This window comes from Pararge aegeria, chromosome 10 (genome assembly GCF_905163445.1).
Source record: "Pararge aegeria chromosome 10, ilParAegt1.1, whole genome shotgun sequence".
NCBI classification, from domain to species: domain Eukaryota; kingdom Metazoa; phylum Arthropoda; class Insecta; order Lepidoptera; family Nymphalidae; genus Pararge; species Pararge aegeria.
In genome coordinates, this window is record NC_053189.1 from 8,045,344 (window position 1) to 8,066,152 (window position 20,809).

The following is a 20,809-nucleotide window of genomic DNA, read 5'->3' on the forward strand; positions in this document are numbered from 1 at the left end:
TTCACAGCAACGCACTAACCCACGCTATTCCTTCCACTTAACTTTTGGCACACTATAAGTACCCCACGCACCCTTATCCCGACGCTTCCCCCCCGATGTCGTCGAGCCCTGGGGCTCTTCTCATGGCGAGCTTTCGCGCTCGCCCCACTCCCCCGGTGACGCCGTAGCAACCCCTCAGGTGGTTATCGGCAAGTGTCCTTCCGAAAAATGAAAAAAAAAAAAAAATGAAAAAATATCCCGACACATTTTATTTCTAACTCCCTCCAAGATCGGTACTCTGTTTCTTTGTCTCTAGTTTATTCCAAACATTGTTAAAGTTGATTTCTATTTATTTGAATTAAATTCTTTATATTAAAATATTAGAGATTTATTGTGTTAATTAAATAAATTAGTTATTAAAAAAATATTTTATTACCACGCCACGTAACACCGCCCTTTGTCTATCCACCTGAGGCGTTGGTTACCTTCCTATTCCGCTTTAACACAATGAATTACATTATTTTGCGTCTACGTTATCCTCCATTCCCTGTGACGGTGTTTCTATTTGGCGTCTACGTTATACTTTATTTCGGTGTATCGTTTCAAAGTTAAATAAAGTCAAAGTCAAATATTTCTTCATTTAAATAGGCACATAGATGGCACTTTTGATGCGTTAATTATATACAAAATGTGTACATAGCAGTGAGTAGTGATGGCGATAACTACAATATATTTATGTGAAAATACATTAAATTTTGAAATATGTATTGGCTATAGACTGTCCTTATTTTAATAAAGAGTTTGCACAACTTCCAAGTCTTACCTATTTTGTTATAGTATTAATTGACTGTCCAAGCAAATGGTGTACCTGATTGTAAATGGAAAATCATAGCCTATAAACAGAGCTGTACTCAACAGGGCATGCCAGGCCATGTCCTACAAAGTGCCATCAATGCTGCTTTGTGGCAATAAGCATGGAGGTACTACTTCGCCGAAAGAGCTCTGTCATAAAAAAATCTTCTATTATTGCATAGAGGACTCTGACCGCGATGATCTACTTTTTCTCTTCATGTTATATTATAGCTTAATAGTGTATAAGCGAAAGGAAAATTGGAACGGATAATGAGAGATCCTCTTTTCATCTCTTCTACTATGCAGTATTTATACACTAGGTAAGGTACTAGAGGACCCGGCATACTTCGTCCTGCTCAGTAAAGCAGGGCCACCCGTCGCGCCCAGTTGTATTTTAAACCAATTCAGAACCCAAATATTTGTGTGTATATTGGAATATATGAGTAAGTTCATACAAAATTTCCAAATTCAAATCGCTCCTGCAGTTTAGGAGAAGTTAACTGGCAAACACACATATAGAAGAATTATAAAATCTGTGTACTGTTGATTTTTATTTCGAAACATTCCACTATGATCACTGGTAATAGAAGAGTGACTGAATTTCAACTATGTGTCTAAAATAATTGGGTACATTTTACTTTGAAGTTCAGTGTTTCGAAATTCAAAAAAAACGCTACGTTTGCGAGTAGGCATAGAGTATTGCGGTTTGTAATTGGGGAAACATAAACGGTCACAGGGAATACAATGTACAAAGAGTTACTGTTTATAAACTCAAAGAGGTATTGTTTTCAAAATAAATCATCTTTTGTGTTTATTATGATAGAACCGTTAATTGTAAGTACATCTAACAAATACAGTTTACATGCAATAGCAAATAGCTTATTGAATACATTGAATAAAAGAATAATACCTAATATGTAATCCTTAGGTACAGAACCTTCTAGAATAATAGCAAAACTGGCAGCCGGGATCTGTCAAATTGATAAGAAATATATAATCCAAAGAGTAAAGAACGCTTAGAACAATTAATAATAAAGAACAGGAATCTCTGCGAGGATGGGACAAAGGAGATACCAGATTTTTTTTCTTTAAAACATAGATTTTTAGAGTATTTAGGTAAATAAGGTGGTGTGTAGGTAAAAAATAGAGTTGTAAAATGTAGCTAACGATGTCTTATAAATGGATTTAAAAAAAGTTTCCAATAAAAATGATTATTCATTTAATGCTTCATGGCGACGCGACATTAAAATTTAATTACGGTTTCTTTTACGAGTAATTGAAAAATCATACAATACGCATTGAATGTATGTAGGTACATATATTAAATATTATTGAGCATATGTATGTCTCTGAATTTTAAGCTGAGCTACTCGTCGGTCTCACGTCGGTAGAAGGTTTTTTTCCTATCCAGTGGTAGAGTCACTATAACAGACTTAAAGTTTAAAAAGTGCTAATATTATTAGGCCTACTAAATTAATTTTGAATTTGATTTGAGTTTAAAAATAAAACAGCAACAAAAAAAATTCAAAACGCAGCTGTTATTTGAAGTGCCTCTTTTAATTATTAAGTTCACATCATTGTTATAAAATTACGAGAAAAATAAATATTTTTTTGTTATACACTTATAAAAATAATATTTAGCCGATCACTTCCATGCAAATTTTTTATATTAAAGACTTTCTTCGTCAATTATTTTATAGTTATCCCGTCTATTCATAAATTGGTTACCTTACGGATCACGTTGTACTACTATAACAGTAGTCGTATATGATAATATATCCCATTACATCTTGTACTTTTTGCAGAAGATATACAGATGTCTCTAATTTATGTCTAGTTTGGTTTATATGTAGAGCTGGTAGAGACTTATGTTTCACGTCATATAATTTTTTTTATAGTGTAAAATTCTTTACGCTAATTGAGCACTTTTTGCGTAAACAAAAACTATGCAACACATGTTTTTCTTTTATTGCGAATTCTAAATGCAACTCTTCACATAACATATATAAACAATTACTTGTTTATTGTTATCAGTAAATCCGACTTTGACCTAAGGTTTGAGGTTATGGAACCTGCCTGCCTGATCAGTATTCTGCAAGACATATGGCTTACGGCGATGCAATGGCCTCATCGCACCTTTCACATTTGCTAGTACTTATTTAACTTAGGTCAAAACTAAGAATACTGCTGTCGATTTTCGTAATTCTATTTCGCTAAATGTGGTTTTAATTCGATTAACCCCATTACTAAACTGCCTCTTTGCTCTCGTGGTTAGCATGTTCGACTGCAGATCAAGAGGCACTAGGATCGGTCCACAGTTGGCTAGTTCAAACTTTTCTATCAAGAAATTCTTAGTACCAGCCCGAAGTTTAGAAATTAGCAGTAATTCACCCTCGCCCTCGGAGAATATGTTAAGCTGTCGGTTCTGTGCCTGATCTCCGGTCGTGTCGAAGCTGCCGTCCCCTCTGACTATGAGAGTGATGGAATAGAGAGGGCACCTATGTTAGTGGACACATTTGTGCACTATAAAATCTCTCGCTTAGCTGAAGTGTGTGTCTACCGCAGAGGATATCCCCTTAATCACCTCGTACGACAAGCGCGGGAAGAGAAGGGGTCACAAGTGTCACCACACGATACAATTTAAATTTAACATTATTTATAGCTAATATGACATACGGATATGGTCCTACTTTAGGCCTCATAAGAAGGTTCAGTAACTCAGCGGAAGGGGGAGAGAGCATTGCTAGATGTATCAAATCAGAAATGAGGAGATCCGTAGAGTTACCCACATAGCTCAACGAGTCGCGAAGCTGAAGTGGCAATGGGCGGGGACATAGCTCAAAGAACCGATGGGCTTTGGGGTCCCAAGTAGCTGGAATGGCGACCCCGCTTCGGTAAACGCAGCTTAGATCGCCCCTAACGAGGTTGACAGACGACATTAACCGAGACGCTGGGAGCCGCTGGAAACAAGCGGCTCAGGGCCGTGGATTTTGAAACTCCCTACAAATGTCACACCAGCAGTAGATGTCAATCGGTTGAATTGATGACGAGCTAATAGTGAAACAGTTCAGCTTATCAAAAAGCATTTCACTACCTACTTACATTGTCAACGTCGTTCGATAATCAACCTGTCATTCCACCGTGTTATCCTTTTATGTTCTATTTCCTCATTCACACCAAATTAGGTAGCTAACTTTTTGTCGCATGATATTTATAAAAACTTTCGGTTACCAAGAATTATATCACCTGTAATTTAATTACAGATAGGTAGGTACAGTGCCAATTGCAACATTTTCCTGTACGTACCTTACTTCTACATTAGCTTTGTACCTACTAGTCATTTTAATCTGAAATAATTCGATTTTTGTAGCTTATTTCATATTTTTACCCGACTTTCAAATATAGCTGGAGGTTTGCTCAATTGTATACTTTTTATTGTTTATGTAAGTATCTAAACCTATTTCGCCGTCCGCGCCGCCATGTTTAACCGTGGTTTTTTTGTTCAATACAGGATATTCTTGATAAAGTCTTACTGAAAATTCGCTTCAGTTTTATAGACATCTTCAATAAAATTAGTCCCATAATCACCACGCTAGACAGACGAGTTGGTGATCGCAGTAGATGGTAGTATTAGTACTGAGGACGTAGCTGCTTGTTCTTTATTATATTCCCTTTGTATATAATATATTCCAAGTGCCTTGGCCATCGCAACTTCGCATTTCGTTGCAATGTTCAATCAACCATAATTATTACCTTTGTGAATATTATCTACAAACATTTTATTTTTTTCTTAAGAGTAGTAAGGAAGGTTACGATTCTCGAATTATGCGACCGCCGGCTGTTTACTGTGCAGAATGGCCTGTCTAAACTAAATGTCAATGGCAAAAAATTAATGAAGCCAGTAATTCGTTGTTGCAATTTTCAAAGGTGATAACTCAAATAACACTGGAATCGTGATAGGCGTTAAAGCTGTGTTATTAGTAGATAATAATATTGGGATTAATAGAAACAGATGGTCTATAAAAAAATGAGTTTGGTTAAAAATTTAATAGAAGCTTGCGTGGGCGTTACTTTGCGGAATTCCATGATATATTAAGCTCAATTTGCTATACTCATCGAGAAGTAAGAGAATCACTGTGTAATTTATAATTCCTTAAATTTTTTTTTACTCCACACCAAACAGATCTTTGACATTTAACCCTCTTCGCACGTTTCGCTCTAAAACCGGAGCATCCTCAGGAGATGTTAACTGTACAATGAATAACTGTTATGAACAAGATTCTTAACATATGGAGTTTAGCAAATTGCACGTGCTTTACACGTGCATCTAGCTGAACTCGCAGTAAAACTATTCTTTTTAACAAAAACGTGATTGGAAGGTTTCAAACGACTATAACTTAAAATAAATTGGTTTCAAAATTATGATGAATTTGTATGGTACGTTAGGACCGATTTCGGCACCGTCTGTAGCTTAGTTTATCGAATTTTTTCGATTTTGGGATGGACACTTGCCGATAACCACTTGAGGGGTTGCTACGGCGTCACCGGGGGAGTGGGGCGAGCGCGAAAGCTCTCCATGAGAAGAGCCCCATGGCTCGATGACATCGGGGGGGGAAGTGGGATACGTCGACCCGAGGGTGCCTCCTGCGAGGGCTCGGACCTCGGCTTGGTTCGACGTTAATCTGAGTGTTGGTTGACTTTTGGACTAATCATTGTCTAACTAAGTAATCATTTAGTCCGAACGCCCCAGTGACCGTGGTAAGGATCTACGTCCGGATGACGTCAGAAATCGGGGCCTCGTCTTCGCCGGCGAAGACGCTGTGTTGGCTGTGTGAGTTTAAAGAAGCATTCAAGCCGCGATTGCCAGAGTCGCAGGTTCAAATGCTGTCGGTTCCGAAAATATTTATATGCATTTTGAACGTATAAAATATAAGATTTTTGTATAAAAAATTAATACCGGCGGAGCGACGATAGCATGGTGGTTGTGGTAACGTATCTAATAATGATGACTACTACTACAGCTATATACAATCCGGTGGTGGCCAGATGACATCAAAGGAGTAGTAAACAAATAAATGAATAAATATTCTACGACAATACACACATCGCCATACCCCAAAGTAAGCGTAGCTTGTGTTATGGGTACTAAGATAGCTGATGAATATTTTTTTATGAATATAATACACATAAATACAATGAAAAACATTCATGTTCATCACACAAACATTTTCCAGTTGTGGGAAACGAACCCACGACCTTGAACTCAGAAAGCAGTGTCGCTGCCCACTGTGCCACTCTGCCGTTGAGCACTCTGGTATATAAGTGGGACGTTACTGTTTCGATCCCGGGGGGTTGGCAATTTGGGAATTTATAATTTTTGTATTTACTTTTTCTAGTCAGGTGGGAAGCTTGGGCCGCGACTAATTAAAATCCTTACGACAATGACATGCCGCTAAGCGATTAAGCGTTCCGGTACGATGTTTAACGCAACAGCCATACGACTAACAGGCGATCTCTTACCAGCTGGTGAGATTTCAGTCAAGAGCTAACTTTAGTGGTGTGGTAAAAAAATCCTCAAAAATAACTATGCCAAGCTCTAATTTGGAAAAACACAGACTCCTCTGTTTATTTCCAAATTAGCAATTGCGCAACTCACCTGCTCTGTGTTATTTCGTTGACATTTTTTGTATATTACGAGGAAGATACCAGAACGGCAATTATCTCTTCACGGTGTACAAAGCGTGGTGCAATTACAGTTTACACAGTATATATGTGAAGTTGGGCAACAATGGAATAACAGGCTTCGCAAGGTCATAAGGGAGCCATTAAGACTAGATATTATCATGTCCATGGTACTTTATATAATCTTTTCCGTTCATACAATGTAAGTGTCGTTTATATAAAAATACCGACTGCATATGTAACAAAAAAGGTTGTACAATTACCTAAGTAGGTTAATTCGTTTATTGAATTCGGGTAGGCAAAATGCATTATAGCCACTTGCCACAGAAAATTAAAAAAAACCTGTATCATAAACAGACGGTAACCTGATTATTGTTTGATGTGAGCTTTAGAAGTAGACTTTTTGAAAATAATCTTTACTATTTTGCGTTTTATATTTTGCTCTGTTATTTTACACCCCCACCACCTCTCTAGCTAATTCTTTTATGATGAACTTTAAAAACAACTTACCAAAGTTAAGTATAAAAAATGACAGGTTACTAACCTGTCATTTTTTATACGCAACAAGCTTTTTGCGTGCGTAAAAAAAAGGTATTTTTTTTTCACAAATACGACAAAATATTAAAATGAATTTTAGGCACTGTTTATGTTAGGCACTTTCTTATAAGCGCCTGTGACAGGCCCTATTTAAATATGGAAGTATTACGTTTGAGATCGCACGTTGATACGATTCGATTGATCAGAGTTGCCGCAGTTTTCTTTCTTATTACAAATCTTATTACAAACAAACAGAGGATTCTCTTGTAAGGCAACAATTGAATCGCGTTGCTACGCTAAGTTAACAACAACATAAAATATTTGCATTTTGGGCTAAAATCCGTGTTCATGAAATACGAAGAAAAACGGGAAATCCTCCAAGATGGAAAAACCAGTGTCAAAAAGCTTTAATTAGCGACCTAACGTTTCGGCTTCATACCACGTAGAAACCGATCAGAATTCCATAAAAAGTTTCATAAGTTGATAATTTTATTATCCATAACGTTTGTAATTTTAAGTAGCTTTTTGAGGCTTTAATTATTTATTAGTTGATCTCAAATGTTACACTGCCATCTCAAAGTGAAGTCTCAAATCTTTTATACTCGTAACATTCGAAGTATAGGTAATTAAGAATAAGTGAGACACGCGAATACCTAGTAGACTAGTAGGATAAAGAAACCCAGTTCAGTGCAAGATGGACTTGCACAAAGAGTAGCAATACGATACATTAAGCAACCAGAAAAAATCGTGTTTCTTGTATGGGAACCATTTGATTTAGAACTTTTTTATTTTTATTCATCATCATATCAACCCTTTTATCAGCAAACTACAGGGTACTGGTCTCCACCCACAATGAGAAGCGGTTAAGGTCGTAGTCCACCACGCTGGCCAAGTGCGTATTGGTGGACTATTAGTTATTTTTTTATTAAATAGGTAGGTAGGTATTTTGTGGAAATCTACTCTCTACATTTTGGTGCACAACTTATAGAACGCTGTCAGACAGACGGACGGTCTAACGGACGGCCAGCGAAGGAGCAGAGTTATAGATATGGCGATATGTGTATTGTCGTAGTGTATTTATTTTTTTAATTTTTCAAAGTTTCTTGCATTTTTTTAATATAAGCAAACATCGCGAGGATACTTGCAAGCGTGTGAGTTCTCCATTATGTTCTCATAGGCGTGTGAAGTCTTTCATTGCGCACTTGACCAGCTTTGAGCTTGATTTTGGTGGACTGCGGCTTAAACCCATATCATTTGAGACGAGATCCCTGTAGTGGGCCGGTAATGGGTTGATATGATATCAACAAGTATGGCGGAATACGCTTTACGGTAATATACGAGCCATACCGTACGGAAACGAAAAATGAGGGGTATAACGTTTTTTCCTTACGTGACGATGTCTACCAAAACTCCTATCTCACATAGCGTGAAAGAACTCCGTGCAAATATACCTAACTCTTAGAAATTGAGACATAGTTAAAGCTAGCAATAAAAGAACATGTAAAGATCTTTGTACTTGACAAAAAACAGTCCTGCAAAATAACATAAATGCTGCGCATTCACGCCTGGTTGCGCGCAATTAATTGCAGATTAAAATCCGTATACTTACCTTACCTACCTATAAGCTTACCTATAAGCTACAGCAGACAGGAGGAATTCCAAAATATATACTAATTATACTAATAACTGTGTCTTTTGACTTACGGTTAGTATGTACGACTACGGTTCACGCAGTCCTGTATTGGATTCCCCATGCAATCCTAAAACTCTTAGTTAGTGGCCCTTCTATAAATTAGTCGATCAATCAATTTTGGTTTTGCAAGAACATGCAACATGTTTACGTAGTTGTTAGTTGTATCTTATAGTGTCACTGTGAAATTATACGATCTAAAGAACACTGATCCTACGAAGATCAGTGTAAATTTTTAATTTAACGTTTCTTTAATCTAAGAATACGAACATAGGAATGAAACATTAAAATTAATTTTAGTGAAATCACAGATTACATAACAAGAAATAAATAATGTAATTCATTAATTGATTTAAATGTTTAAAAAGTATAATCAATAATCATTGTTTGTTTATTTTAATACGTTCATTAATATGCGAAACTTAATTTACGAAGGAATTTTCTTTTAGCCTAACCTTTGGTAAGGTTTTTAATAACTGTGCGTAGATAGAGAAGACAAATTGAAAATTAAAAATAACAAAAAAAAATCTGAAGAGATGTAAGATTTTGGAGTATAAGTCTTGAACTTCAAAGTCTTTTCTATTTATATATCTAGTAACAACTTATAAATAACTAAGCCTAGCCACAATATGGATGTGGAATGGCATATAATGGCGAGAGTGAAATGATAAGTATTTATTGATATTTCTATTGTTTTTTTTTATTGCCCTACCAGTAGGCCTTGACTGACGTTTTACCTACTGGTAATTGAGAATGCACTCTAAAATGGATACCGCTGACATATTAGGGGTATGGTAGCTATATTAAACCGATACGCCTAATCGGTTTCTATTCGACATGGTACCAAAACGCCAAATCACTTATGCACGTCGTTACCGGCCCACTTCAGGGCACGGGTCTCCTCAAACAATGAGAAGAGTTTGGCGGTCCGAAGGGTTTGTTCACCACGCTGGCGCCCCGATGGACTCCAAACGCATTTGAAAATATTATGGAGAACTCTCAGGCATGCAACCTCATTATGTTTTCCTTTTAATTGCTTTAAACGCACGTAACTTAAAACAGTTGGAGGTACGTGCTGGGATTCGAACACGGCCCCTCGAAAACCAAGCCGAAGTATTAACAACTACGCTATCACCGATTCTTAGAAATGCTGAAATAACATTGGCTACGTGTTTTTGTATGTTACTATCAACAGACTGCCATTGAAATGGTAGGAATGTCTGAATATATATGGTAAGTGTTTATTTGTTTGTTTTAAGCCTTTATTGCACACACACATTTTATATAAATTAAACACGAATACAGAAGAAACTTAAAATAATAAAAATAAAATAGAGCGTGCAAAGCGATCTCTTCCAGACAACCTTTGACGTTAGGAAAAAAAAAACGAAGTAACGGGTTGGTGCAGCAATTTCAGTATAAAAAATATATATTAAAATAATTTTAATAAACTACTTACTCATAAATTCTAATACTACATACATATTATACATAATATATATAAGTATATACATATTTAAGCAATATACTACATACTATAATATTACATAGATAAGAAATAGTTTTCCAAATTTGTTGAAAATATCGGTTAAATTTTTTCCTTATTTATTGATATTCATTATGCACAATTTGTTTTCATTATGCACAACCTACAAAAGGATAACAGTATGCAATACTGTTATCCTTTTGTATTCCTTATCCTAAGGTTGCCTGGCAGAGATTGCTACTAAGCGATAAGGCCGCCTTTTGTATACAGCTTTTGTGTGTGTTTTAATTCTTCTTCTGTATTATTTGTGTGCAAGTAAAGAGAATAATAATAAATATACTACGACAATACACACATCGCCATCTAGGTCCGTCAATTATTACTACAAAAATAACTACAATGCTCGTTATTTATACCTTATTTATTGGATTGGACAAAAGCAAGACAGGTGGGCAGAATAGGTACAGAATGGTATCCGAGGGAAGGGAAGCTATCTCGAGGACGGCAGATAATCAGGTGGAGCGATGATTTTGTCAAAGCGATGCGAACAATGGCAATGGAGGAGGCCTTCGTCCAAAGGGCGTACTGAAAAAATAGTAGGTTAAGAAAAATAGTTATATTAAATAGGAACATTTTATTTTAAGTAATAGTTTTTGACAAAATTTGGAAAATCCTGCACGACTCATAATGCTCATTTAATTATCAAATATTGAAAAAAAAAAAAAAAGAAAAAAAAAAAAAAAAAAAATTTAAAACAGCTGTACTAGGAAAGTGATGCACAGGCGCCCCTGGTGGAATAAAATGTACATAATATCTATAGATATAGATATATCACCATCCATGTTAATTTTACATGGATATATATAGATATACAGTCTTGCAGTTTTAATTTAAAATAAAGGGCTTGATTATTATTATATCATTGGATTGCTGTGTAGCGATTGCAAGAGATCAGATGGCATACGCTTGTTTATTGGCGGTTGGAAATTTCGCTTGTTTAATGCCACCTGTGCTGATATCCATTGTAATCAACTGATCAAACATTCAAGTGAGTTGACCTCCTATTAATACTGGCTACAGCGTGCAAAGATAAAACTTCAATGGATACAATATTTGCCTATCGAGTGGTTTAACTGACGACGGTTTGAAGACCTCCCTGGTGCAGCGGTGAGCGCTGTGGATTTAAGTTGGAGCTCCCGGGTGCGATACAAATGCGATTTGAAATTTGGGAAGTTATAATTTCACAAATTTCTCTGGTCTGGTCTGGCGGGAGTGGTGGGAGGCTTTTGCCGTTGCTAGTTACCACCCTACCGACAAAGACGTTCCGCTAAGCGAATCTATCTATCTATCGGATCTAGTCGCACAGAAACCGGTATGGGTCTAATCACAGGCGTGCATAGAGGATATGCAAAGGGTATGCAAATAAATAAAAGAAATAAATATACCCTGACGATGTACACATCGTCATCTAGCCGCAAGGTAAGCGTAGCGTTGTGTTATGGGTACTAAGATGACTGTTGAATAATTTTTGTATAATACATATACCCAGGGTAGGTTTTTAAAGCAAATTCAAAAGAATGACCGAAATTCACCTATATCACCACGCATACAATAGGTAGGTACTAGCGATCCTCCCCGGCTTCGCACGAGTGCAATAATTATACTAATGTGAGGCATTTTGAAGTGCTCTCTTAAGGTTTAGCCGGCGTTTGTAATGTAAGCGCACTAAATTAAAATCTGTTGCGTAGTTTAAAATAATTAAGCGAATAAACAGAGGGAGCAACTTTGTTTTCTAAAAGATAGGTCTTATAATTAAACGTGGAATAATGTTGAAATGCCTCATTATTTAGTTTTTTGTCACGCTATGAGTTTGATAGGTGCTATTATAGTTGAAATGTGACAAAACAATGAATAACTATTTAGTACCACGTTATTCCACCAAAGGTATTTTAAATTTAGGAATGTAATCTAAACAATATCTATTTTTATTACGTCACCGATGACCTCGACATGCTAGTGACGTAATGCACCAGCAGCCAGACTATAGCAACGTGTAGTATAGCTGTCTCTGTGCATGCATACATATATATACACGAATACATTGAATATACTCGACTGTATCATATACACGTCATGTGTGCGTTTGATTTTGTGGATGGGTAGAAATCTTGTGATTTCGCGTCACCGACTGAATCCATTCTTGTTATTCCATTTGAGCTTTCCTTTCAGTTTTCCGTTCCGTAAAAAGTAATAAAAAGGTTATACACGACAAAACACGATAAATAAAAAACTGTAGGTATACGTTAATGATAAAGTACTAGCTAGCACTTTGAAAGATAAAAAATGCTGGTTTAAAATTAAGTATCAAGCAAAAAAAGTAGAAGACAGAAGGTTGAAAAATTTTTTTTATTGTTTTCTTAATACTGGTAATTGTTTGCAAGTCAAAATGCGTAGCATCCATTGTTAATTTTTTATTATCTGTAGGTAGATGATCATTATCAACATACTTCGTGCTTATTTTATTTTAATGTTAAAAATTGTTTTTTTTTTTAAACGCATTTTACTACGTTTATTTGTCTCCTCATTACTTGCAAAAGCAATCTCCAGAGATCGTTTACACGTAGATCGTAGCGATCTATAGCTTCAAAACTGCAAACACATCAATTTATATGCTAGCATGCGCAACTGCACATGATATCAAAAAAATCAAGTGCAAGTTGTACGCCCCAGTCATAAACTTGTGCATAAAGTTAGTAGTACTAACTTGCAAAATCAGGCGCGTTGGAGAAGCAAATAGGCCTTGAGCCAGTCTGCGGAATACCCAAAAGCCTGGCGCAACTCACCCTACAAACCTATTGCAACTACCATACACTCATTCGCTGGAGACAACTCCCGGAATGAACCATACTCGAGTGCTAATAAAAACAATTAACAGAAGGGCCGCGTCTGAGGCATTGAACTAAACAGGTAAAGCCACATCCTATTACGAGCGCTTACGGGGCACTGAGGGCTTAACAGACATATGTTTAACCTAAAGCGGCAGACTCTCCAGAGGCTGCGGAGACGCCGCTGCACTTAATCTGTTGCATATCTAATGCATAAACGCATCATTCTTTTGAATGAATACAACCAGAAGATTTTACAAATTATTTTAATATGTAAAGTAAACGGGAAGTGAATACAACCAGAAGATTAGCATCTTCTGGTTGTGTTCACTTCCCCAAAAGATGAATTTCTTCCAGAAAGGAAGATGCTGGGTGATCTACACAGCGTCGTCACAATAGATCGTAACAGTTTAACGTGACACCAGGGATCAGGCGAATCTGAGCCGCAAGAAGAAGAAGAAGTAGTAGTAGTTGGTCTAGTGGTTATCATATTCGACTGCTGATCAATCCCCGGGTCAGGCAAATGAATAGTTAGTTTAGTTTTTGTGTTTAAAAAAAAGTAAAGTATAAGATTATTTTTTAAATTAGATTTTAATGGTACGTTCGTATATATTAAAAATCAGGCCATGCTGTGTTTTAATTTTTTTGTTTCTTATGCTTATTTATTATATGACGGCCGATTAGCGTCTAATTTGACGGCCGATTGGGCGTCTAAGGCGGCGGATTCGATTTCCGAAACTAAACTGAACTGAAACTGAAATGTGTGTTTTTCAGTGTCTGGGTGTTTATATATATATTTATGTATATTATTCCTAAATTTTATCAGTTATCTTAGTACCCATAACAAAAGCTAAGCTTACTCAGGGGCTAGATGGCGATATTTATATTTATTAATAATGTACAAAATACGTCTAAAAAAAGTGAATTGAATTCATTTCCTTTTCATATAAAAATAATTTGTACTAATAAATAAAATTGTAAATAAACGCATTTATGACTGTATCTATGTATAAAATGATAAATACCTTACAAAAGTTACAGATACGAAAGTGTGTTTGTTTATTTGTTCTTCCTTTGCGCTCTAACTAAGCAACCAATAAACTTTATTTTTGGCATAGAGTTAGTTGAACTGACAGAGAATATAATATAACATAGGCTACTTTTTATCCCAGGAAAATAAACGGTTCCCACAGGATTCGTAAAGAAACCGTAATAAACGCAGACGAAGAACGCGGGCAACGACTAGTAAAATAAAAGCATCAGACACGGAACAAAAACTGGTTTTATTCCGGTCGTTAACCGTTAGGATTATGTTAATCAGGTCTTTCCTATTCATCAATTTAGGACACTTTTATAATATCGATGATGACAAACCGATCTCTATTGAAAGTAGCTGTTATTTTTTATACATTCGAAAATTAAATTGTTATTTTTATACATTTCAAAATAAATATTTCGTATCAGACTTAAAAAAAATAGGAGGTTCTCCCTTCGACTGTATGTTTTTTTTTATAAATAATAAGTAAATATAATAAGACAATACTCACATCGACATCTAGCCCCAAAGTAAGTGTTGTAATATGTAACATAAATACTTATCTATCTATATACATAAAAGAGAAAGTGTGTGGGTATGTTCCGTATAGGCTCCGAAACGGCTGGACCGATTTCAATGAAACTTTCAGGGAATTTCCGGATTGATCTGGCGAGTAATCCTGTAAAGTTTGGTGACGATCGGAGCACTCCTATTTTTGAACTGTCAAACTGTCAAATACAGCTTTTATTTACTATGAGCTTTTATTTATTCTGTTGTTGGGTGAACATGGGTGTAGATAATGATCTTCACCCACTCGAGAAGAGAATAGAAGTGAATTAATACGGAGAGCAATAAATGATTTAATATATAATGAGACTTAAATTAAAAATTTAATAAAATGTAAGTTTATTGTTTAAATAAATTAAAGCAAAATCTAGCCCGGCGTAGCTTTCTGGGTACGCTAGTATAAGATAAAAATATAAACACCCAGACACTGAAAAACATTTAGGATATATTTGCTGCGCGATTTCTCTGCCAATTATAAATCGATTTTTATAATTATTTTTTGTTTGGCATGTCATACCTCTGAGGTGGTCCTATTTTAATTTGGTGAAGATCTATTGGAGTAATCCTGGAAAAATCGAGGGAACTATTTGAATATTATAGGCACGGCAGACCCATAGCGATTTGAGTATTTTTGAATGTAACTCGAGCATTTTCTTATCTCACTTGTGTTGTAATGTAAACAATATTTTTCTTAATTGTTATTGGAAAGTTTCTTTTCCAAATGTTAAGAAAATAATTAAAACACATGCATGAAGAAAACATCTTTCTATTTAATTTGTTTTTATTTATTTTATGGCACTTGTTTTTGTTAATTTTAAAACATACAGGTAGGTAAAATATTATGCATTCCTTTAAAATATTAAGGTGTCTACGTACTGTAATAATTAAAGTGTCTAGCTACCTCGAATGTATCTATAAACCAGTACCTAATTAATGTTCGATGAATTCATTGTACTTTATTTTTTATCTTAATTGACCTTTTTTAGAGTTGCGGCTACCTACCGAAGTGGTTAAAATTAACTCATTATGATTCAACTTTGATTAGAATTAACAAATTAGCAAATAAATCAAAAATATTCAATGACTCTAAAAAAATAACTGTAAACACACAAACTGTAGTAGTAGGTGGAGATACAATATTTCGTTCTAAATATCAAGCCAGTAGTTTTTTAAATCGATACAAGTTTACAGCTTGATTGTGATCTCACCTACAAGTATGGTATGAAACGCATAGTAAAGAATCGCGCTAACCTAGATAGAGAATGGCAAATACAGCTCGCGCGATTTATGTTGTCCTGGTACAATTAAATCACGAGTGACTGAAAAGTTCATCATCATCAATCAAAGATCATCATCATCGTCCTCATCATCGTCCTGAACCTTTCATTGTCCCGTAGCTGGGCAAAGATTTTGAATTTTGAATTTTGAATTTCTTAGGGTTCCGACTCGGGAATCACACCCAGGGCCTCATTATCAGTAGTCGAATATGGTAACTACTAAACTGAAGGGTAAGTCGGTGTTTTACTTTCAATACCTGAACGGTACTCATAACTGGAGGGTGAATGATATTTTAATTGGTTAATTTTAAAACGCCCTTGGCTTCTAAAAATCATTCGTGCCGGGAATCGAACTTGACCTCGCTGAAAGCGATGCAAAAGCTCTAACCACTAGGCTTTCACCGCTTAGGATTATAATGATTAAGTAGATTTATTTAGTTACTACATTATAAATGTTACATCACAAAAAACCTCGTTTCACGCTGTAGGGCGGTACTTTACCTACCCACTATAAAAAAAAACAACAAAACATGACTGCTGTGTTAAAATAGTGAATGCAACAAACAATTCGGCATGGATACTGAAATTGTAGCTTTTGTTATTTTTTGTGCGCACTTCTGTTTAATTTTATTTGTCTACTTTACTAGTCGGTTGCATGTTCAACGACGGATCGCAAGGTCCTAGCTTTGATTCCCTGGTCAGCCCAAAAATGTTAAGTATTGTTATAGTTTGGTTATATCCAGAAATTTCCAGTGTCAGTTCTGAACTCCAGGCGTTGGCGTCAAATTAGCGTTCTTAAAATGTTAACCATGCCTTGAAAGGCAATTTTATATTCACAGGTCAGCCCTTAACTGCAGTTTCATAATACATTATGACGCAGTCTTATATAGTAATAAGCTAGTATTGATATGTTAGTTTTATTATGCCCATACTCCTAATCGGTTTTTATGCGGCATCGTACTGAAACTCTAAATCGCTTGGCGGCACGTCTTTGTCGGTAGCGTGGTAACTAGCCACGGCCGAAGTCACCACCAGATCAAAACGATAAAGCAAAACGCGTAAAATCACTAACTTGTGGGCCCTCTTGGAGCCGAGTCTCTACTCCGCTCCAATGTGGATTAAATTCATCAATACTCTCTCTCTCTCTCCTATGGCAGAGTAGGTCCATGCCTATTGTTGAGACATTATTATGAGATTCGAATCGAAGTGAACCTACAATGTATTGCATGCGAATCGCAATAACATTTAATTACCGAACTTTTACTTTCGTCGATCGATTGCGAAATTTAAAAACGCCGGAGTTTTACATAATGCCATTGGGTTTTTTTTTATCTAGAGTAGATATTATCAGTTTAGGTCGCGACATCTAAAAAGAACTCAGACTATCGACTACCACAGACAGGAGGACATTTTATTCATAAATAAAAGTTTATTTGGTATCTATTATAAAAACTCAACTTAGGTTTCATAATAACATAATAGAGCAAACACGGTTCTTCTTATGTAATTTCATATGCACAGTTAGACCAAAAGGTCTCTCTTTACTTAGTAGGTATGTGATTTGAAAAAAACTGTAAAACTATTTTCGACTATCGAGACAATATAATTTTAAAGTATACAGCATATTCATACAAGATCCCTCAATTTAGAGTAGCTGACATATAAACCATTGTCTTGCTTTACAATAATTCTCCACTGGCTGGAAATTTCTTCAAGTTTTATTTAAAAAAAAAAAATAGTTATTATTCACACACGTCAATCAGCCTGAGTTGTAGGTCTTAAGCCTTATGTGCCGGTTATCACAACGACACCGACACCCTTCGGACAGCATTAGCGAAATACCGCTGGAACACAGCATTAGAACAATGCTACTAAGCTTAGAAATAAGTATGATTGAACTAAAACATTACATACCTAAATTACTTACGGTTCGTTTTCTTCAGCCTATATTTTAGGTACTTTATTTTGTTTAATAATATTCCTAGTTTTTCTACACTCTAGCACTCTTTTGGGACAGTGCGGATTCTAGAAGTAATAACATCTCACTGCATTAAGCTGTAACTTCTAACTTTACCGATACGTAATAAGAAACAAAACAAACTTACCGATTTACTAGTCTTATTCACAACCAAGTTTCATCACTAACCACACAATTATTTATTTGAAATAAAGTAACGCCATTTACTAAAACATTCGAAAATTGTATTAATTAAAATAAATTAGGAATATTGAACTTTTGAGATTTAATTTGATTAAAAACTCATTCCAAATTTAAATTAAGTATTTAAATCATTAAATAAAATATTTATGTCTACTTTGTCAAATATTTTAATTCGTAATTTGGAGGCATTCGAAATTCGAATTGCAAATCGCGCGCGTAACTCGATTTGCGGGTCGCGTCGCGATCTCTCGTGCGTTAGCCGCAAGTGGTAACTGTTGGATGATTGCAGTAAGTCCGTACCGGCTCATATTCTTAACCATTTCGACAACTCGCTATTTAGCGGATGTCCATATTGACGCCTTGTCGTCACTATCGGCGGTTTTGCATACGTAATGTTTGTTTACAAATAAAAGCAAACAATGCTTACCAAAGTTAGAAACAGTCAACGTAGTCTACAAACTATAAATTTTTCCATACACGGTTCATTTCAGGTTTCATAAAAACGAATAATGCTTCGAAACGAATAAAAAAAAATGATTTCCGAAAATAGTAATGGCAGAGATACTAGAATCAGACATACATCTAATTTTAATTATAGTTAATTGTGACTTTTTCTGTCTGATTCCAGTGATTAAGATTGTGCTTTAATTATCAGTCAGTCAGTACTTTAAATTTGGATATAATATATATCTTATATATATATATTTGTTGTGCATGTCACTGAACTCCTCCTAGACGGCTGGACTGATTTGAATGAATTTTTTGGTATACGTTTCGGTGGCAACCTGGATGATTTAGATTAACAAATAAGCCCATCAGATGGTGCTAGGGTTCGCTAGTATAGATATATATACTTACATAGATTATATGAAATTATTTTCTATCGAGATAACTATATAACGAGTATAACTGACAACCATTTTAGTCAGAAACATATGGTCAACAATATTTTTTTGTATCGGCCACGATTCCTTACTTCTCAGTCTCGTACTAACTAGCATCGCAAAGGAACTTCCTTATAGGATATTTTAATTCCTAAGATACTTCATAGATTTTTGTAAGTATTATATTCTATACCTAATAACGACGATTAATAAACCTTTTAATTTTTTTCATTATTTCCGGCAATACACGTTATCATGGCTTATTATGGTGCATTTTAGGGGTATATACTTTTCCAGATTTTTTTTCAGATCCTAAGTGGATCTCAAAAAATCTGGATATATTTTAAATTTGTAATTCCATCATTTTTACAACATGATATTATTTCGTGTATGATGGACCATTTAGTCAGTGCATGCGGATAAAGGAGCTCGGTAAAGCTTTTTCTTCTGGTTTGCTTTAAAATATCATAGTGAAATTATGTTTCTTTTGGACTACACGACTCTACTCTTGGTGACAGAATTATTAAAATCGATAGAGAAGTTTCAAACAAACGAAAGTTATTTTCTATTCGTAATATTAGTTTCGAAGTAACTCTATATGATCATTTCTCTCTCTCTCTCTATCTTACAAGATTTTTTTTAATCAATTTAAATAAAATACGTTTTATTAAATAGAATTATGACGAAAAAAGTAGAATCTCTGCTTTGGTCTGGGATCATAATATATTTTCTCTCTCATCTCATCATCATCATCACGACAAGTAGTTATAGCTTGCAAGTTCTTTTCTGCTGTTACTTTATTTCATAAACATTGCACCTAGTTTGGAATTGGTTAGTTGCTAATTGTTTATACTGGAACTGGAATGAATAAATTATACACAAAAGTTAAAAAGCTTGCTAAAGTGACGCGAGTTCCACTGTGTTAAACATCTTATTATGTGAGATATAAAGTTGCCATCTCATAATCATCATCATCACATCAACCCGTTGCCGGCCCTCTACAGGGCATTGGTTGCCTTCCACAATAAGAATGATTCCTTAACACTAAATGGTTTCTACCGGACATTGTAACGGAAAGCGTAATCGCTTGGAGGTACGTAAGGTTCGTAACCAGCTACGGAAGCTACCAGACCAGATCTGAGGATATTTACTAATTATAAATTTCCTATTTGTCTCTACCGGGGATTGAACCCGGGTCCTCTCACTTATATTATCACTGCGTTCAACACTGATCCATTTTCGTCCTACCGTTCGAATGAACTTAATTAAATGACAAATATTTGAACTGTCCTTAAAAGCTATCTACTAGTTATCTATGGTCAAGGACAAAAGCAACATTGTCCTTTAATAAGACGCTCTTATAATGATAAGTTATAGTTATTTAGGTCGCAGCTGATACGATATGCACCGACCATAAAAAACAGACAATACGAGTGAGGCGATTATGCTATATTTATGCTAAAACTATATCTTGACCCGACTCGTAAACAACAGCCCTACTCAAACAAACGTTGACCATGAAATTTCGTACATCGTTACACCATCATCATCATGCCTATCAATTGATGCAGGTCCGCTGCAGGTGGACACAGGTCTTTTGTAGGGAGTCAAAAATCGCACGGAGGAGCTTTTTGAGTCAGGCGGCTCTCTTCTACTCGTTTGATGTAATTTGTCCACCTAGTTAGAGTTCCGACGCTGTGTTTATCGGTGGCTATTCCAGAGGCCTTTCTAGCGTTTATCAGTAATTTGCAAGCTATGTGCCCATCCCATTGC

The 20,809-nt window shown here is 35.6% G+C and overlaps 1 protein-coding gene across 1 annotated transcript in view; it reads right to left on the reverse strand.

Moving 5' to 3' along the window:
* LOC120626821 (solute carrier family 46 member 3-like) overlaps positions 1–18,249 on the reverse strand; it is a 39,682-nt gene extending 21,433 nt beyond the window's left edge. Inside the window, exon 1 of the mRNA XM_039894576.1 lies at positions 18,097–18,249. The gene's annotated coding sequence lies outside the window, so the exon portion shown is untranslated. The remainder of the gene's footprint in view (positions 1–18,096) is intronic.
* Positions 18,250–20,809: the final 2,560 nt, after the last annotated feature.